Source organism: Chiloscyllium plagiosum, chromosome 28 (assembly GCF_004010195.1).
Source record: "Chiloscyllium plagiosum isolate BGI_BamShark_2017 chromosome 28, ASM401019v2, whole genome shotgun sequence".
NCBI classification, from domain to species: Eukaryota; Metazoa; Chordata; class Chondrichthyes; order Orectolobiformes; family Hemiscylliidae; genus Chiloscyllium; species Chiloscyllium plagiosum.
The window spans coordinates 12,246,048-12,264,749 of NC_057737.1; positions in this window are offsets into that span (position 1 = coordinate 12,246,048).

Consider the following 18,702-nt stretch of genomic DNA (forward strand, 5'->3'; position numbering starts at 1 on the left):
CTGTCAATTAGCAAAGCCTAATGTTAATGAGAAGGTGTCTACCTACACCTGATTAATACCAGCAACATCTGTCTGTTTAAAGCGCCTTTTGTCACTATAATTGGGAATGCTGATAGCTCAGATAATGACTGCTTATGTCCAACAATTTTTCATAAGGGTAAGATAATTACCTGCAGTACAGCTAAATAACAAATTGATAGGTTGTTAACGAAGAACTGCAGGTGTCCAATCACCACATATCTCCATGTGGAGATACAATTAATAGGCACTGTTTCTACTTATTGAATTTTGAACCCACTGAAGACTGGATGGGATATTTGATGGAAGCTCCTCTAAGACGTGAGATCATTGCCTTTTCCAGTGCAACATCTTTTGTAGCCTTAGTTGAAAAAGCATCAGGAGTCACACCTCTGCTGTTCACGATTCTTGTGTTGCACTGCTTTCTTCTCTCTTTGTAATTTTAATTGTTTCCAGTTCTCTAAATCTTCTAAAATTGCTCGAACACCTCAATAGGTTTTGCAACCTAACAACACCAAAGGTGGCATTCCCTCTCAAAATATCCTTCCACCTCTATTAAGTCATTTCTTCAAAGGCTTGATGAGGTGACTTCTTTGTCATTTAGGAGAAAGTGAGGTCTGCAGATGCTGGAGATCAGAGCTGGAAATGTGTTGCTGGAAAAGCGCAGGAGAAGGGCTTATGCCCGAAACGTCGATTCTCCTGTTTCCTGGATGCTGCCTGACCTGCGCTTTTCCAGCAACACATTTCCAGCTCTTTGTCATTTATCCTTGTGTGTGCTATCTAAAGTTTTGACAGATTAAAATTTAACACCAAAGGCAGTTATTAGTATTGGGTTTACAAGGACAGGGCAAAGCCAAATTAATACAAGATTATCAAAGATATTATAATGTGCAACTGGAAAGAGTAACTGCCTTATGATGTCAGGGATGATGACTCACAGGAATCCCCTGAAGTGCCATCTAGAGGTGATTTCTGGACATAGCATATAAATATCTGAATTGCATCAGCCTCTGGTTTATTTTGTTTACACTGCCCAATGGAACAAACTAGTCATACGTGGCTTTCTGTTGTTGTTTCCACTTGACAAATATCTTTTGATAGTGTAACTTAATAATTAATATTTAATGGTAAAATAATTTTAATATAATGAATGAGGTAAACTTATTTTGCTGAAACTCAGAATCTGAGGCTCTAACAGATCTGTTGATTGTGCTTGCAGAAGCAAAACCTGCGATAGATTTGGCTAATCTAAGCACTGCTGTACCTCCTTAGTGTTGGCAGTTCTGTTGCCTAGGTGGGGACAGCTGCACAGCAGCAGAGTGGGAACTGGATGAACTTACTACACAAACTGAGCATCCAGTCTTCAACCGCAGAGCAGAGTTGATGGATTCTGTGGTGAACTTCACTGATCACAGCAGCTGAGACTCCTGGCCTCCACACTGGATGAGTTAATGGCAAGAACATGAAAAGGGTGATGCTACCAAGGGAGTGAGGAATAGAAAATTATTGAACTATCGCCAGAAGTGAAAATGCAAATTGCTACTTTAATTTTATTTCCTCCTCAAAATACAAAGTTGTAAACAATGTGTACATCTCTTGTGCAGCTTTTTGAAACATCAAAATAAGTTCTTTGAATATGAAACAAATTGATACACATAAGCTGCATTATTTATTTTAGTTAACGTTACTGGATATAGCAGTTCAAATAGCAAATTAGATTGAAAGTGTGTTAGCCTGTACAACCTTGCAAGTATTTTGTAACTGCTGAGCTTGTGCTGGCCTACAGTAAGACTGAAATAATATCCACATTCTGGTTGACAAGTCGCTGATAACATATCAGTCATTGACCAAGGAAAAGCCTAGTCACTTTTTTTAATGCTTTTCAATAGCACCACAATTTCCAGTTTAGGAATAACCATAGTCAAGAAATTTTAACTTGACTATTCTTAACAGTTGTGTAGAAAATTATCAAAGGAGGGGCTGGGTATATCTGGTTGACTAATGTCCCTTGGGGAAAGAAATCTGCCATCATTATCTGCTCTAGTTCAGATGTGACTCCAGACTCCCAGCAATGTCACTGACTCTTAATTGCTCTCTGCAATGGCCAAACTTTTAGTTGCAATTAATGGCTGAGAAGTCTCAAATCCAGATGGAGTACCTGGCACTGACCGAGACACAAGAAATGTGTGCTGTACTCTTAACTAATGTTTGGGGGTTAATGCTGGAAATGGGGGAGGATGACAGTCTCTTCAGAGAGACATTGACACGTTAAGCGAGTGGACAAAAACTTGACAGAATATAATGGCAATATGTAGAATTATTATGGTACAGAAGCAATCCGTTTAGTCCATTGAATCCAGGCTTTCCGTCTATGGAGTAATCCAGACAATCCCATTACCCACACTATTCCTATTGACCTGTAAGCTCATTTCCCCCATCCAAAATGCTCATTAATTTTCTTTTGAAATCATTGATCATCTCTGTCTCCACCATACTCGTAGGGAGCAAGATCCACATCAATGCCCCTCACAGTGTAAAATTCCCATTGAATCATCAGGGAGGACTCCTTGTCTCCACCAACAGACTGTGTGACCTCAGTCAAATAGTCAGAGCTAAAATAGCATGAATAATGACCCTTCAGAATCATTGTAGAATTCTCTACAGCGATCTCTACCCACATATCTTCCCCACAGTTAACCTTTTACTTACGTATATACGTTATTGCTTTTGCTTCAGGACTCTTGACCCTGTTTTTTTTCTCCATTGGAAGATCTTTTATCTTGGATCTCCTTTGCAGAGGGTATAGCTTTTTGAAGAGATTGTTGGACAGGGAAAAGAGTGCATCGCTGTGAAGCAGATTGGGAGGAAAGCACAACAGGTCAGTATCCCCTGTGAAGCAGACAGGGAAGAATATGCAGCAGGTCAGTAGCCGCAGTGAAGCAGACAGGGAAGAATGTGGAGCAGGTCAGTATCCGCTGTGAAGCAGACAGGGAAGAGTGTGCAGCAGGTCAGTATCTGCTGTGAAGCAGACAGGGAAGAGTGTGCAGCAAGTCAGTAACCGCTGTGAAGCAGACAGGGAAGAGTGTGCAGCAGGTCAGTATCACCTGTGAAGCAGACAGGGAAGAGTGTGCGAGGTAAAAACAATGACTGCAGATGCTGGAAACCAGATTCTGGATTAGTGGTGCTGGAAGAGCACAGCAGTTCAGGCAGCATCCAAGGAGCTTTGAAATTGACGTTTCTGGCCAAAGCCCTTCATCAGGAATAAATCTGTGAAGCAGACAGGGAAGAGTGTGCAGCAGGTCAGTATCACTGAAGCACCCCAAGCTGTGGAAACTGTGACAATTTACATGGACACTGTGTTTCAGGATTCAGAAACACTCCTTAGATCAATTGCATCAAATTGGTGTGTGTGACTGGGAGTGAGGCTGGTATGGAGATCTAGAATTTAGCTTTGGAGGAGTCAGTACCCTGGTCTAATAGGATGAGGTTTGTGTTCCTGGTGTGGATGAGGATGAGCAAATTGATCACAGCACATGGCATAGAGTATGGCCAAGGGAATGGAAATGGGGAAAAGAAAAGTGTTGTAGTAATGGGGGATAACATAGTGAGGGGAATAGATACAGTTCTCTGCAGCAAACTCAGTGGGTCCCTAAGGGTGTGTCACCTACTTGGGGCCATGTTTAGGGATTTTCTCCTGATCAGGAAAAGGCATAAAGAGGCGGTTTCAGGAGGAGGAAAGAATTCAGTTGTTGTGGTCCACATGGACACCAGTGACGTAGGTAAGACTAGGAATAACGGAAAGCGAGCAGCTTGGGCTTAAATGAAAAAGCAGAACCACAAAAGTAGTGATGTTGAGCTTACTACCTGAGCCATGAGAAAGTTGGCACAGTGCAAATAGGATTTAAAAAGCAAACGTGTAGCTCAAAGATTGGTGTAGAAAAGTTGGGTGTGATTCATGTGGTTCTGGTACTAGTATTGGAGAAGGGGAGTGCAGTTCCTTTGGGATGAGCTTCATTTGAAGTAGGCTGGGTCCAGAAATCACATGAATTGTACAACTAGAGATGTGGATAGGGTTGGGGGAGCGTTTAATCGAAGAGAAGTTTTCAAATCAAAGAGGTATGAAAGCAGATGTGCGGGAAAGTGAAGAAAGGAATGCAGCAGAAATTATAACTGCAGTAAGTAGTAATGCTAAGAGTTTAAAACCTTTTATCAGAATGCAAACAGCATTTGTAACATGAAAGACAAGTTGATGGCACAAATAGAATGAAATTAATAAAACTTGAAAGCTATTACAAAGATTGGGTACTCAATCTTCAAGGGTATTCAGTGTTCTGGGAGAGCCGGGCAAGAGAAAGAGGATGTGGGTAACATTGTTAGTGAAGGATGATATCAGTGCAGCAGTGAGTAGTGATATAGGTGCAATAAATTATAACGTGGAATCATTTTGGGTGGAAATGAGAAATCTCAAGGGAAAGAAGACACCTTGTTGTCCCACAGTGCTGACAAAGTTTGTGTTTTGTATCAGATGCTTGGCTTGTTCTCTATTTGGACATGTGATGTAACTCTAAAGAGTGTATGTTCCCAATCTTTTTAAGTCTATTATTTTTTTCCTGACTTTTCTTCGACTGGACTGTATCACTAGATTTCTATAAATTTTCTTGTTTTCAATTTAAATGAATTCAAAAGCCTTCCTGATTCTGTAGCACTGGCCTAAACATCTTTTTAGTTCCTTCATTCTTCCTTGCAGCTGCACCTCATAGAGCCTCCTGTCAGTAACTGTGATGCTCATTGTGACATGTGGACACTCTCTTTCCTTCCCATTTCTGGTCTTTGTGTTGCTTTTCACAGTTATTCCCTCTACTCCAGCAGATCTCTTAATTTTATCTCCTGGATTCTTTTGTTGTTCCTGACACAGATGAGACGCCTGTATTTTCTGCATATGGCTGACTTTTCTCTCTCTTGTTATGAAGGTGTAAGTGTGTACTCTACCTTTTTAAGGAAGCTGAAATTTCTGTCTGGCACAAAGTGTTCTGAAAGAATTTAAAATGTAACATTTGACAGTGAATCCAATAGTGCAACCGAGTTTTCATGATACAAAAACAAATTCAAATTTGACTAATCAGTTTAAATTATGCCACAGATACCAAAATCCAATCAAATTTGAATTAAGTATTTAACAACATCAAACCAGTGAAATGATCCAATGTTTTGGGGTATAAAACCAGACATTTCAAACAGTTAGGAGAAGAACTGCCAAGAAAACCAAGTACAGACTGCTAGCTGAATAGCTCTTTGAAAGGTACCTGATCATATGAAAGGCCTTTGAAGCAGAATACTGAAGAAAAGATGATGGAGGAAAATCTACAGAGGAAGATACAAAGAGAAGATTAGACAACTGGCTGGTTTTGAAATTTCATATATTTTTGGTAAATCTTAATCTGGGTTTTGTTTTATCGGACCAGTATTGTAGATTGGGAGGTAAAAGGTAGGTTTAAGAAAAAGGACTTGTAAATAGTTGTTTAATGTTCTCTGTTGGACTTAGAGTAAAAATTAACAATTTTATCCTTTAAATAGTGAAATCTGGAATAGTTCTTTGGCCTCTCGAAATTTAACAGATTACGGCGTGAGGTGAACACTTCTGTGTGTTGGGTCTAAATTAGCAGAGGGGTTTACCCCATGTCGTAACACTTTTACCACAATGCTTCGTACCAGCTTCTGCATGAAGCCTTGCTTTTGGAATGCTGAACCTGTCTTTTTGCTTCTTCCAAGGAAACGCATCATTACAGCCACGAGATGTTTTCCCAGATGACCCTTGTCAACCCCTTGTGCTTATGCCACTTCTAGCAGTACGCAAGAGTGGATAATGTTTCTTTGAGATAGTTTCCTGCCAACCATGCTCCTTTGTCTTTGTTTTGTCTTGTGTTGAGTTGGTGATCAATGGTAGAGGATACACAGTAGAGCATTGACAGAAAACAGATGAAAGAGTTTACTGCATGATGGCAATAGATACAACTACATTTGATCAAGTATAATTACTAAGACCTTAAGGAGCTGATAGGTATATCTACTCCTTCTGAAAACTAACATTGAACTTCCTAACTCCTCCAACTGACTGGTTTCGCCATAAATAATGTAACATGAACTTTAATCCTTCAGAACCATTGGCTTTCACATCAAGTTACACAAAATGATGGGTTTAGAAAAACAAACTGTGGACAACTGTGGATTTGATAGTTGTAAAAAGCTCACAGCAGATCATTTGAGATGGAAAGAAAGCATAAGCCAAGCATGATATAAATAGAACAATGAAAATTAGTGACTTTAGTTTTTGTTCATTGGCAATGCCACAGATCAGCCAGTCCAATATATACCTTATGCTAACAGCCATGTTCTTGCTCACAAAGATATGTAGAAAAACGGATACGCCTCACAAATGTGCTATTCGTATTTCTGGAATGAAAGCCCTTGGGCCTGTATAACATCTGTTTCATTTATTAAATAATACACCGTTGATGCTAGAGAATGAATAAGGCTGTCACTCAGTCAGATGATGCCCTTTCATGGCTCATGAATGTTTTCTGAACTCCAAAATTACAGCTGAATTGTTTGCTCCATATTTGGTTAATTTTGCCCATAGTTCAGCTCAATTAAATAAATGCTGACAGCTAAACTTAGAGCTGAAATATCATTAGATGAAAACCGTGAGACAAAAAGAAGAATTGAAGGAAAGCTGAGAGCTGAATTTGGATCATGTAGGTATTATAGAGGATAACTGGAAGGGTTTTGGGTAAATGAATATCTCTAAAAGGAAAAGGTATGGGTTTATGGATATTTTATAAACTCTGGTACCAATTACAGCCAAGGAATTACCCTGACAAATTGTGTTTTTCTTCATTTTTGCTGTGGAGCCCACACAAACTCACTCTCGTGCTTTTTGGCTGACAAACTGTCATGGTAACAGTAAACAGTCTGTGAAATGCATGTCATTAAAACACAATGATATTCACACCAAAGAATTAATGATTGAGAGATAATCATTGCATGTTCGTCATCAAATGATAATCAACAGTGCAGAACCAGTAAGTGACAGGAATCTGTTAAACACTCATTACTGCTTTAGTCACAGGTGTAATTTACACAAAGGCCAAATTAATTGCTAAAATTATTTGAAATTTCCAATACATGGATAGCATGTTTATTCACAGAGTTACTGTTATTCTTTAACAATAGAAAAAGAAACTAGGACTGTAAATGATGGCATTTTAACAAATGCTTTCTCCCCCATCCTCATCTGAAACCGATCTCAGGAATCAGTGACACCCAGTGATGGACCCTGCAAACTGAATCTGATCAGTTGTTCCTTGGCCCTTCATCTGTCTTGCCCTGTCGTGACATGGGACCCACATCGTTAGAAGCCTGTTAGCTCAGTTGTCTTGTTAGACAGTGTGGGGATCTGGTGAATGATAAGAGGTCAATCCTCATTCTGCCTGAGGTAGACCTGCCTCCTCATCATAACCACGATAGAACCGAATGGCACTTCACTGTGGTTTGCATAATTGCTGAGGACCTAACTTTTACTAGAGAACTGAAGAGAATCTATGATAAACTCACACCAGAATAGTATAACAAGCTCTGATATCTAACCTTGTAACTGTTTATGGTTGGATTCAAGGTTTGTGCTCATTTTCATCATTACTATATGTTCTATTTTAATGCAGTTAATTGCTTTATCTGCCATGTGAGAACACACTGCAAAATTCAAAAATATATTAGGCAGTTTGCCAAAAATAGTGAGAAGTTACTACATAAATAAGATCTACCAAATATGTGTAATTGTTGGAAGTATTGTTATGTAATCCTTTTGTTATAGACCAGGTCTATATTTCAAGAAGGTAGCCCAGACCTTAACTTTGCTGGATGTTTTAAGCAGGTGTACAGTGGATATTCCAGGAGAGAATCAGCTGGTCAAACCACTTCATGTTAAACAGAACAGAACAGAATTTAGTTACAAGATTACTGAATGAAACACTAAGAAAACAGAATGCCGAATAACCTATCCTCTCTAAAAACCCAAAAGATCATCCCACTTGATGATGCTGTTCCAAAATATTTGCAACAATCCCCATAAATGCCCCTTGGCACAAAAGATAAAATCAAACAGAAGTTCTTACGGGATTGCAATCCGAGAGAGAGAAAACCAGTGTGAGCTTGTTTGTGAATTCCAGCAGCTTTTCACACATCTGGTCCAAAGAAAAACAAATTAGAGATAAGTTGACCTGGGAGAACTGACCATTCCCCTTTCATTATACAAGTGTATTTTTTTAAACTTGAAAACATTCTGCTTGAGGCAGTATCTGTTAATTGCAAACAAATTGGTCCAAAAACCCATCCAAACTCAGACTTTTCCAATCCTGTGTTTTTTACGGCCTCTTGAAGATAAAAACCAAGGACAACTTAACCTTGTTACACTTTGCACAATCTATTTGCTTCACAAGTGCCTGAAAACTGGAGATTTGACATAAAGACCTGGCCAAGCAATTTAGTTGAGCAATATTAAACACTATTATTGCCCAATGGCCATTGGTTATCAGGACTGCATTACTTGGTTGATCAGTTCTGCTTACATTTCCTAATATTTGCTGCTTAAATATTTCAATATTTGGTTCAATGCTCCAGTAAATTGTAGATTATGAAATGCAATTTTGTCTAACTTTATATATAACTTACGTGGCATGGGACATTATTTTTCTCCAATGAGTTATCTTGAGCAAGTAGAATGCCCTCAATTAACAAACTGCTTGATTCTAGGAACACTGGAGGTTCCCTTATCTATCCTGTTAGCTGATAGCAATTGAACATGGAGTTGAGTTCTCGGAGAGAGGTGGAGGCTTAAGAAATGTGAAAGGTATGATACACCAGTTGACAGTCACTTGTAGTCTTTTATTAATTTTAAAGTCTGTTAGCTCAGATGTGCCTCAGACTGAGTGAAAGTCGTCTTTTCTGAACAATGGAAAAACTGTACAGCTCACCCAGTGGGGTCATTTCGTGGTGTTGCACTTGGTCTCTTGCTGAATGTTATGTAATCCTTTTGTTATAGACCAGGTCAGACCCTACAAAATATTTCAAGAAGGTAGCCCAGACCTTAACTTTGCTGGTTGTTTTAAGCAGGTGTACAGTGGATATTCCAGGAGAGAATCAGCTGGTCAAACCACTTCATGTTAATGAAATGTAAAGAGTTTAAAGAATGAATTATATCAAAAAGTACAATTTATATTTTTAATTTCAGAGGATAGTTGTATGTTCCAGCTGTATTATTAGATATTCAGAATAAGCCTTGGAAAGCCTCAAGCATACTGTTTATTCTAAATGATGTATTGGTATCAATTAGCTCCAGAACACATTAAGCAATGTTCATTCAAGTGAATATTTTGCTGAATAATTTTAGTTTCACTGGTGTGAGTATTTTCTCTATGACAAACTATGAAATTTTCGATACTACTAGGATAAATATATATGTGGGTATAGTAGTGTTTGTATTTAATCTTCTTGGGAATAATAGTAAACCCTTATTCTAAGCTCTTCTCTCAATGCACATGCAGACAAGGACAGTCACCTTAGACCAGTTTAGCTCAATAATGTAAAGTAGGTTTCCAGTTTCCCTCTTTCAGAGGAACATCTTCCTTGTTCTGCTGCATTTGGTTCCACACAAACAATTAATGCATTTTCCAGATGGCAAATAATGAAATAATATATTGAAACCAGGATCGTTCTGTTGTGAATGGAGAAGACCACAAGAAATAGAGATAGGCCACTTGCCTCACTATTTGGCTTCCTACCTGTTTTTGTGTCATCTAGAAACTTGGTTATTACACTTTCATTTCTCTCACCAAATCATTAATATATTCAGTAAATAATTATGACCTTGGAATTGATTCTTGTGCTATTTCACTAGTTACACACTACCATCCTGAAAATGTCTCTCCTATGCCAATGCTTTGTCTTCTATCAGCTGGCCATTTCTATATCCATGCTAACACATTACCCTTCACTTCATCAGCTCTTATTACCTTGTGACCTAACATTTGGTACCTTGTCAAACACATTCTGGAAATCCAATTATATTACGTCTCCTGGTTCTTACTGGTTATATATCCTACTTATTTACTCTTCAAAAAATTCTAATCAATTTGTCAGTCATCTCTTCACAAAACCATGCAGACTCTGCTTGATTATAATTATAGGTTTGTAAATGCTTTGCTATTACATCCTTTATAATAGACGTTAACATTTTTCCAGTGATCAGGTTTGAAGCCAACTGGCCTATAGTTACCTGCTTTTGTCTCCCTTATCTAGCATTTTCCCATATTCTAATGAAGATAGCCAATATTGGCCAAGTCACATGAGTATCTGCCGTGTAGTGGTCAGTGGTGTTCCCACGCGTCGTCTATCTCATACTCTGTAGGCAAGGATGCCCCGAGACATGGTATATTTGCGAGACCACGCAGACACTAATACAGTGGATGAATGAACACCGTGCAACAATCACCAAACAGGAATGTTCTCTCGGTCAGGAACACATCAGCAGCGTTCGAGATTCACAACAATGCAGAATCGCAGAGCAGAAATTGATAGCCAAGTTCCGTACCCATGCCTCCACTGGGATCTTGGATTCATGTCATGCTACGTGTGACCCCACTTCACTGTTTTGTATCGGTAAAATCTTCCTTACTGTTCCGTTTTGACACCATCACCTTGATAAATTGTTATGATCTCTCTACCTTAATTAGTTTGTACAGTTTTGAATTACTACTTTGGTTAGACCCTTGGCATGCAACTCTTACACCTATTATGTTATTCCAGTCATTTAGTTTGTCTCCAGCACTGCCTTACTTTTAATTTTTTGTAATTATCTCTCTGCTTCAGCTATTGATACTTTATTCACCAACATCCAAAACTCTTGGTCACCTGCATACTCTCTGACACTCCACTCAGATCAGTTGTATGATATTTTGATCTCTCTGCCTATATACTGTGTGCGCTCTTCTATCTCACTTCACCTGACGGAGGATCTCACTCTAAAAGCTTGTGATTTCAAATAAACCTGTTGGACTACAACCTGGTGTCTTGTGACTTCTGACTTTGTCCACTCCAGTCCAACACTGGCACCTCCACGTCCTGATATTTTGCTCATGGCCTAGGCCCTAAATTCTAAAGTTTCACCCTAAAACTCTTTACCTCTATCCCACTTTCTTCCATTAAGGTACTCAAAACTTGCATCTTTGACAAAACTTTTGGTCATCTGCTGTAATCCATGCTTCTCTGCACTGCATCATTTTTGGTTTATAACACCTCTGTCAAACAGTTTGAGGTGTTTTATAGTGTTAAAGGCTCTATATAAAAGATATAGTTGTGTCTAAAATAAAAACCCAAAATCTCACATTTTTCATGCAACAATCACAGAATCACAGTGTTACAACACAGAAGAAGACCATTTGACCCATCTTGTCTGCATCAGCTCTTCCTTTCAATGGGGGCTTTCATAAGAACCATGCAGAAAGAGGCCATTTGTGATAAATATGAAGTGGAACAGTCTAGCAGCGCTTCAGAGGAGGCAACACAGCACTGATGATGTCACCTCGAAAGGGCATGAGAGTCTGCCAACAAACCTACCAGCTCAGTGAACAGACCAACAACGAATCAAGGCCATTTGGCCCATCAAATCTGCACCAACCCTCCAAAGAGCATTCTGCCCACATGCAGCTCCCCCACCCTATTCCTGCAACTCTGCATTTACCAAGGCCAATTCACCTAATTTGCAAATCTTTTCCAAAGCGCATCATTATGGCTACTCTGTAATTTCATTCCTTATCTTATGATGTGGAAAGTTTGGTCATGAAAGTGAATTTTCATAACAAAGCACATCTCTAAACATACGTTACATTATTGCGCCTTGGTTAGCCCACTGTTGGAGCACTGTGCTCCTTGTTGTAAATAGGATATGGAGTCACTAGAGAGGGTGCAGAGAAGAATTACAAGGATGATAACTGTTATGACTTGGGATAATCCCCCCCACCCTCTCGCTATTTTAAACCAACAACACAAAGAAAAAAAATTACCTCGTGCGGTAATCTATTAAAATGCAAGAGGGAAGAACTATCCAAAAGTCACTATTTAAAACAAAAAAAATGTAAGAACTTTATTCTTTAAGTGTAACATAGAATATTAACTAAGAACTATTTACAACTCCTTTCTCTAACCTATCTTTTACCTTCCCCTCTACAATACTAGTCCAATATAAAACTCCGATTAAGATTTTCCAAAAAAATTCGAAGTTCAAAACCAGCCAGCTGTCAAATCTTCTTTTTGTATCTTCTTCTGTCTTCTTTTCTTCTTCTTAGGGATTTCTGTTTCACAGGTCCTTGATAGATAAAGGTACCTTTGAGAGGTAGTCTACGGGCAGTCTGTGTATGTCGGTGGCTTGTCAGTTCTCCTCTCAACTGTTCAATTTTTCCCAGTCTTATACCCCAAAGCATTGGATTGTTTCATTGGTTTCTAATATGATCAATATACTAAATTCAAGCTTGATTGGAGATTGGTATTTTGGGTTATAATTTAATCTGATTGGCTGAATTTGAATTTGTTTTTGTCTCATAGCAACCCAGCCAATGCTAGCTGTTCTGAACCAAAAGCTACATGTAAATTCTCCAGCACTCTGTGTGCTTCTCTAAGTCCTTGCTAGCTTTCAACTTTTTTTTAAAGGTACAGTACCCCTTGCACCTTCTTAGCATAATAGAAAGCAAAACGTCCATGGATCAGGAAAGGATTGACATGCTGGATCTATTTCTTTTACAAAAAGGCTAAGTTTGATCTTGACTTATGAAAGCTTTTTTCAGGATGGATATGGGGAGAGCACTTTCTCTTGTGGGTAAGGGCATAGCAAGATGGCATCAATTTAAAATAGTCACAGAAAATCTAATAAGCAATCAGAAAGAAATGTCTTTATCTCAACAAATAGTGAGAATGTGGAACTCGCTGTCACAGGGAATGATTGAAATGAATAGATACATTTGTAGGGTGAGGCATCTGGATAAACATATGAGAAAAAAGGGAGTAGAGAGGGGTATAAATTAGAGATTTGGATGAAAAATAGGATAAGGTTTGAATGGGGCATAAAGACCAAATGAACTGGTTAGGCTGAATGGCCTATTCCAGCGCCAATTATCCCACATAATCCTTGGTAAGTGAAAGGCCAACTGACTTGACTTGTGCTTCCCATCCTGTGTTGAAGGTGCCAAGTTCCCTACAAAAAATTTGCTTTCTCAGAGATTTCTTATTTTTAAGCCTTCGTTATCTGAACGCTACATCGTGTTAAGAGTGTGTTTTTGGGCGGAAGGCAGAATCTAGATTTCATAAAACTGTTGCCATTATTTGGGGTCATAGGAACTCACTACGGAAGAAGCCACTTCAAGTTTGTGAGGACAAATTCCAGGGTATTTGCAATGAAAAGCATTTTATTTGCTTGTTGCCATTACAGTCCCCCTCAAGGTGCCAGTGCTTGGTACGTTCTTAGCTATGGACAAAAAAAACTGCAGATGCTGCAATCCAAAGTAGACAAGCAAGAGGCTGGAAGAATGCAGCTAGCCAGGCAACATCAGGAGATGCAGAAGTGGTTATTAGTGCTTGCTACATTAACAGCATCTCATAAAATCCCTAAATTGGATGAAGAGACCATTAAGCCCATCAATTCTGCCCCAACCCTCTGAAGAGCATTCCACTCAGATCCACTGCCACCCTCCACATCCCCCATAACCCCAAGTGTTTTTTTTACCATGGCTAACCCACCCTAACCTGCACAGCTTTGGATTGTGGGAGGAAACCCACACAAACAAGCACAGAATGTGCAAGTTCCACAGAGACAGTTACCCCAAGGCTGGAATCGGACCCTGCTGCTATGAGGCAGCAATGCTAACTACTGAGCCACCACACTGCCCTTATATACCCTCCACCTCTCACACAACCTCCTTAACCCCCTTTCCAGAGGAAGAAGTGATCAAAGAGCAATGAGGAATACATTTTCTTAGACGGGGTAGAGGGAAATGCTGAGAATGTGCAGATCTGTATAATGCTAATCATTTATAGATATTTTGATTTTTTTTTTTGAAGCCATTTCAGTATATGTCAGAATTTGAAATCACAATGTTAGGGACCTTGTTTTGGAACTTTACATCGCCACCCTCTTGTAGCAGATCGGATTACAGCATGAGATAGCAAATTTTCTCAGTTGAGCTAAAATGTTTTAAGACAAAATGTGCCTTTTTGACTGTCATGACTATTGAACAGACATGCTCTTTCAGTTTGTCAATGTGTGAACAATTGATCTAGATGAAGAAGATATTTGGTATGCTTTCCTTTATTAGTCAGAGTTTTGAGTACAGGAGTTGGGAGGTCATGTTGCAGTTGTACAGCACATTAGTTAGGTCACTGTTGGAATATTGCATGCAATTCTGGTCTCCTTTCTATCCGAAGGATGTTGTGAAACTTGAAAGGGCTCAGAAAAGATTTACATGGATGTTGCCAGGGTTAGAGGATTTGAACTATACAGAGAAGCTGAACAGGCTGAGGCTGTTTTCCCTGGAGTGTCAGAAGCTGAGGGGTGACCTTTATAGAGGTTTATAAAATCATGAGGGGCATGGATAGGATAAATAGGCAAAGTCTCTTCCCTGGGGATGGGGAGTCCAGAACTTGAGGGCATAGGTTTAGGGTGAGAGGGGAAACACTTAAAAGGGACCTAAAGGGCATAATTTTCATGGAGAGGGTGGTGTGTGTGTGTGGAATGAGCTGCCAGAGGAAGTGGTGGAGGGTAGTATAATTGTAATATTTAAAAGCCATTTGGATGGGTATATGAATAGGTAAAAACAATGACTGCAGATGCTGGAAACCAGAATCTAGATTAGAATGGTGCTGGAAAAGCACAGCATTTCAGACAGCATCCGAGGAGCAGTAAGATCGACGTTTCAGGCAAAAGCCCTTCATCAGGAATACAGGCAGAGCGCCTGAAGGGTGGAAGATAAGTGAGAGGAGGGTGGGGATGTGGAGAAAATAGCATAGAGTATAATAGGTGAGTAGGAGAGGGGATGAAGGTGATAGTTTAAGGGGGAGGGGGGAGTGGATAGGTAGAAAAGTAGGGGGGCGTGGACCTGACCAGGTAGTCACGGGGGGAACGGTCTTTGCGGAAGGCGGAGAGGGGTGGGGAGGGAAATATATCCCTGGTGGTGGGGTCTGTTTGGAGGCGGAGAGGGGTGGGGAGGGAAATATATCCCTGGTGGTGGGGTCTGTTTGGAGGCGGAGAGGGGTGGGGAGGGAAATATATCCCTGGTGGTGGGGTCTGTTTGGAGGCGGAGAGGGGTGGGGAGGGAAATATATCCCTGGTGGTGGGGTCTGTTTGGAGGCGGAGAGGGGTGGGGAGGGAAATATATCCCTGGTGGTGGGGTCTGTTTGGAGGCGGAGAGGGGTGGGGAGGGAAATATATCCCTGGTGGTGGGGTCTGTTTGGAGGCGGAGAGGGGTGGGGAGGGAAATATATCCCTGGTGGTGGGGTCTGTTTGGAGGCGGAGAGGGGTGGGGAGGGAAATATATCCCTGGTGGTGGGGTCTGTTTGGAGGTGGCGGAAATGTCGGCGGATGATTTGGTTTATGTGAAGGTTGGTAGGGTGGAAGGTGAGCACCAGGGGGGTTCTGTCCTTGTTACGGTTGGAGGGGTGGGGTCTGAGGGTGGAGGTGCGGGATGTGGACGAGATGCATTGGAGAGCATCTTTAACCACATGGGAAGGGAAATTATGGCCTCTAAAGAAAGAGGCCATCTGGTGTACTCTGTGGTGGAACTGGTCCTCCTGGGAGCAGATACGGCGGAGGCGGAGGAATTGGGAATACAGGATGGCATTTTTGCAGGAGGTAGGGTGGGAAGAGGTGTAATCCAGGTAGCTGTGGGAGTCGATGGGTTTGTAAAAAATATCGGTGTCCAGTCGGTCATCATTAATGGAAATGGAGAGATCCAGGAAGGGGAGGGAGGTGTCAGAGATGGTCCAGGTAAATTTAAGGTAAAAACAATGACTGCAGATGCTGGAAACCAGATTCTGGATCAATGGTGCTGGAAGAGCACAGCAATTCAGGCAGCATCGAGGAGCTTCAGCAAAATCGATGTTTCGGGTAAATTTAAGGTCAGGGTGGAATGTGTTGGTGAAGTTGATGAATTGCTCAACCTCCTCGCGGGAGCACGAGGTGACGCCAATGCAGTCATCAATGTAGCGGAGGAAGAGGTGGGGAATGGTACCGGTGTAATTACAGGAGATAGACTGTTCTATGTAGCCAACAAAGAGACAGGCATAGCTGGGGCCCATACGGGTGCCCATGGCTACCCCTTTGGTCTGGAGGAAGTGGGAGGATTCGAAGGAGATATTGTTAGGAGTGAGGACCAGTTCGGCCAAACGAATGAATGTCGGTGGAAGGGTATGGTTCGGGACGTCGGGAGAGGAAGAAACAGAGGGTTTGGAGGCCCTGGTCATGGTGGATGGAGGTGTAGAGGGATTGGATATCCTGAGACAATGGGTCGGCCAGGGTGGTCAGGCTTGTGGATCTTGGGAAGGAGGTAGAACCAAGCAGTGCGGGGTTCCTGGACTATGAGGTTGGAAGCTGTGGATGGGAGATCTCCTGAGATGATGAGGTTCTGTATGGTCTGGGAGATATGAATAGGAAGGGTTTAGAGGGATATGGGCCAAGTGCTGGCAAATGGGACTAGATTGGGTTAGGATATCTGGTTGGCATAAATGAGTTGGACCATAGGGTCTGTTTACATGCTGTATACCTCTATGACTCCAATAACATCAGCTGTGATGATAGCAATACTGTTCAATAGCATAACTGCAGGAAATCTTAACTTACATCAAAATAATGGGTTTCACATTCAAGGAGTCAGGAAACAATATTCTAAGGATGAGGAGGGGAGAAATGGATTTTTAAAACAGTATACAATGCTCTTGAAAGAGACCTGACTCTTTTAAAGCAAATTGTTATATTCAGTTCATTGCATTTCACCTCAACAAAGAAAAATAATTTAACCCAAACCAATAGGATAGGCAGATTACATTTCGGGTGGTTGTGGAAATCAGTGCTGAAGAGTTCTTGAGAGCATTGCCAAGCTCCTATGTTTGTTGATTATGTGACAGGATTCCTTACCACAAGTTGAAAACTTGGCTCCAAGCATTTCCTTTCGTATAAAGCTAGAAATACGACAGTGGTGGAGTATGAGGCAATGCTTCACAACTGGAGGATTATTTGATGTAACCACAGACATTCGTCTTTCATTTTGCACAGTGAAAATGGGGTTTAATAAAGGAGCACGCACTCTACGCAATACAAAATAATGGGGGCTCTTGTGATGCAAGGGTAGTGTCTCTATCTCTAGACGAGAAGGCCCAGGTTCAGGTCCCACTTGTTCTGGAGCTATGTCGTAATATGCCTGAACAAATTGATCTATAATATATACAAAACAATGGGTCAGACAAGTGAGTTAATTCACTGATAGAAGTTCCATTAGGTGATCAGGCAGGGCAGCAGGAGTAGGGGAGTTGTGGGGGAGATGGGGAGCACAAAGGAAACTTGATTGAAAGGTCAATAGATGAACCTCTTGTCAAACAGAGGTAGTTAGTTCAGCTGGTATGTGTGAACAATAAGCAGACCATGATGATGCAGGAATCAATAGTTTCAAGCTCTTGTGGATCATATCAAGGTAGGAAATTATTTTGATACTTGGTTTTGTTGAGTTATTTTATGGAGATTGTTTGAACTCCAACAAATTAGAAACTTCCTTCACATTTAAGTGTTTTTTAGGATCTCTTCAACTTTGCTACTGCACGTGCTAAAAATATGCTGAAGGAGCTGAATCTTTCTTTTCGGCTAAGCGTGAGTTGCATTAAGTTTTTGAGGAGCTTTCACCATATTGTTATGGGGAAAATCAGCAGTCTCGGAGTCAGAGTCAGGGTTCAATGACAGAGTTTACTGTACAAGGAAATACCGAGCTCTGGGAAGAGAGAGAGAGAGAGAGAGAGACACACCAACAGCACAATGGTCAGCTGTGATTCTTCTCTCGACCCGCAGCACATGTCAAGATACTTTTATACATCTTGTGATACAATGGGTCAGTGTTTAGATTATCGTCTTTGTAACATGGTTTGTTTATGGCAATCATTGCAGAATCATTGATAGTTTCGATACAGTCATTGCCAGTTCCAGCGCAGCCTTTGTTGCACAGTTGTTGAGTGTTTCAATGCAGACATTGTCAGCTTCAATGGCTGCGCAGAAGTCCATTGCTGTAATAATGGGCGCTAATCGCTCTTCCTGAGAAGTACAATTACTGCAGCCCTGGCTATTAGCACTCTGTATTGAGTCTGTATCAAAATGTTAGCATTTCTATCAAAGGTGTTGGCTGGAACCAGACACTGTGGCAGGCAATGTACGTTACTCGTGTATTCTCTTCCCCCTTATATTTCCCTCCCCTCCCCTATCAGCATTCCGTAAAGACCACTCCCTCCGTGACTCCCTCGTCAGATCCACACCCCCCACCAACCCAACCTCCACTCCCCGCACCTTCCCCTGCAACCGCAGGAGGTGCAAGACTGGCGCCCACACCT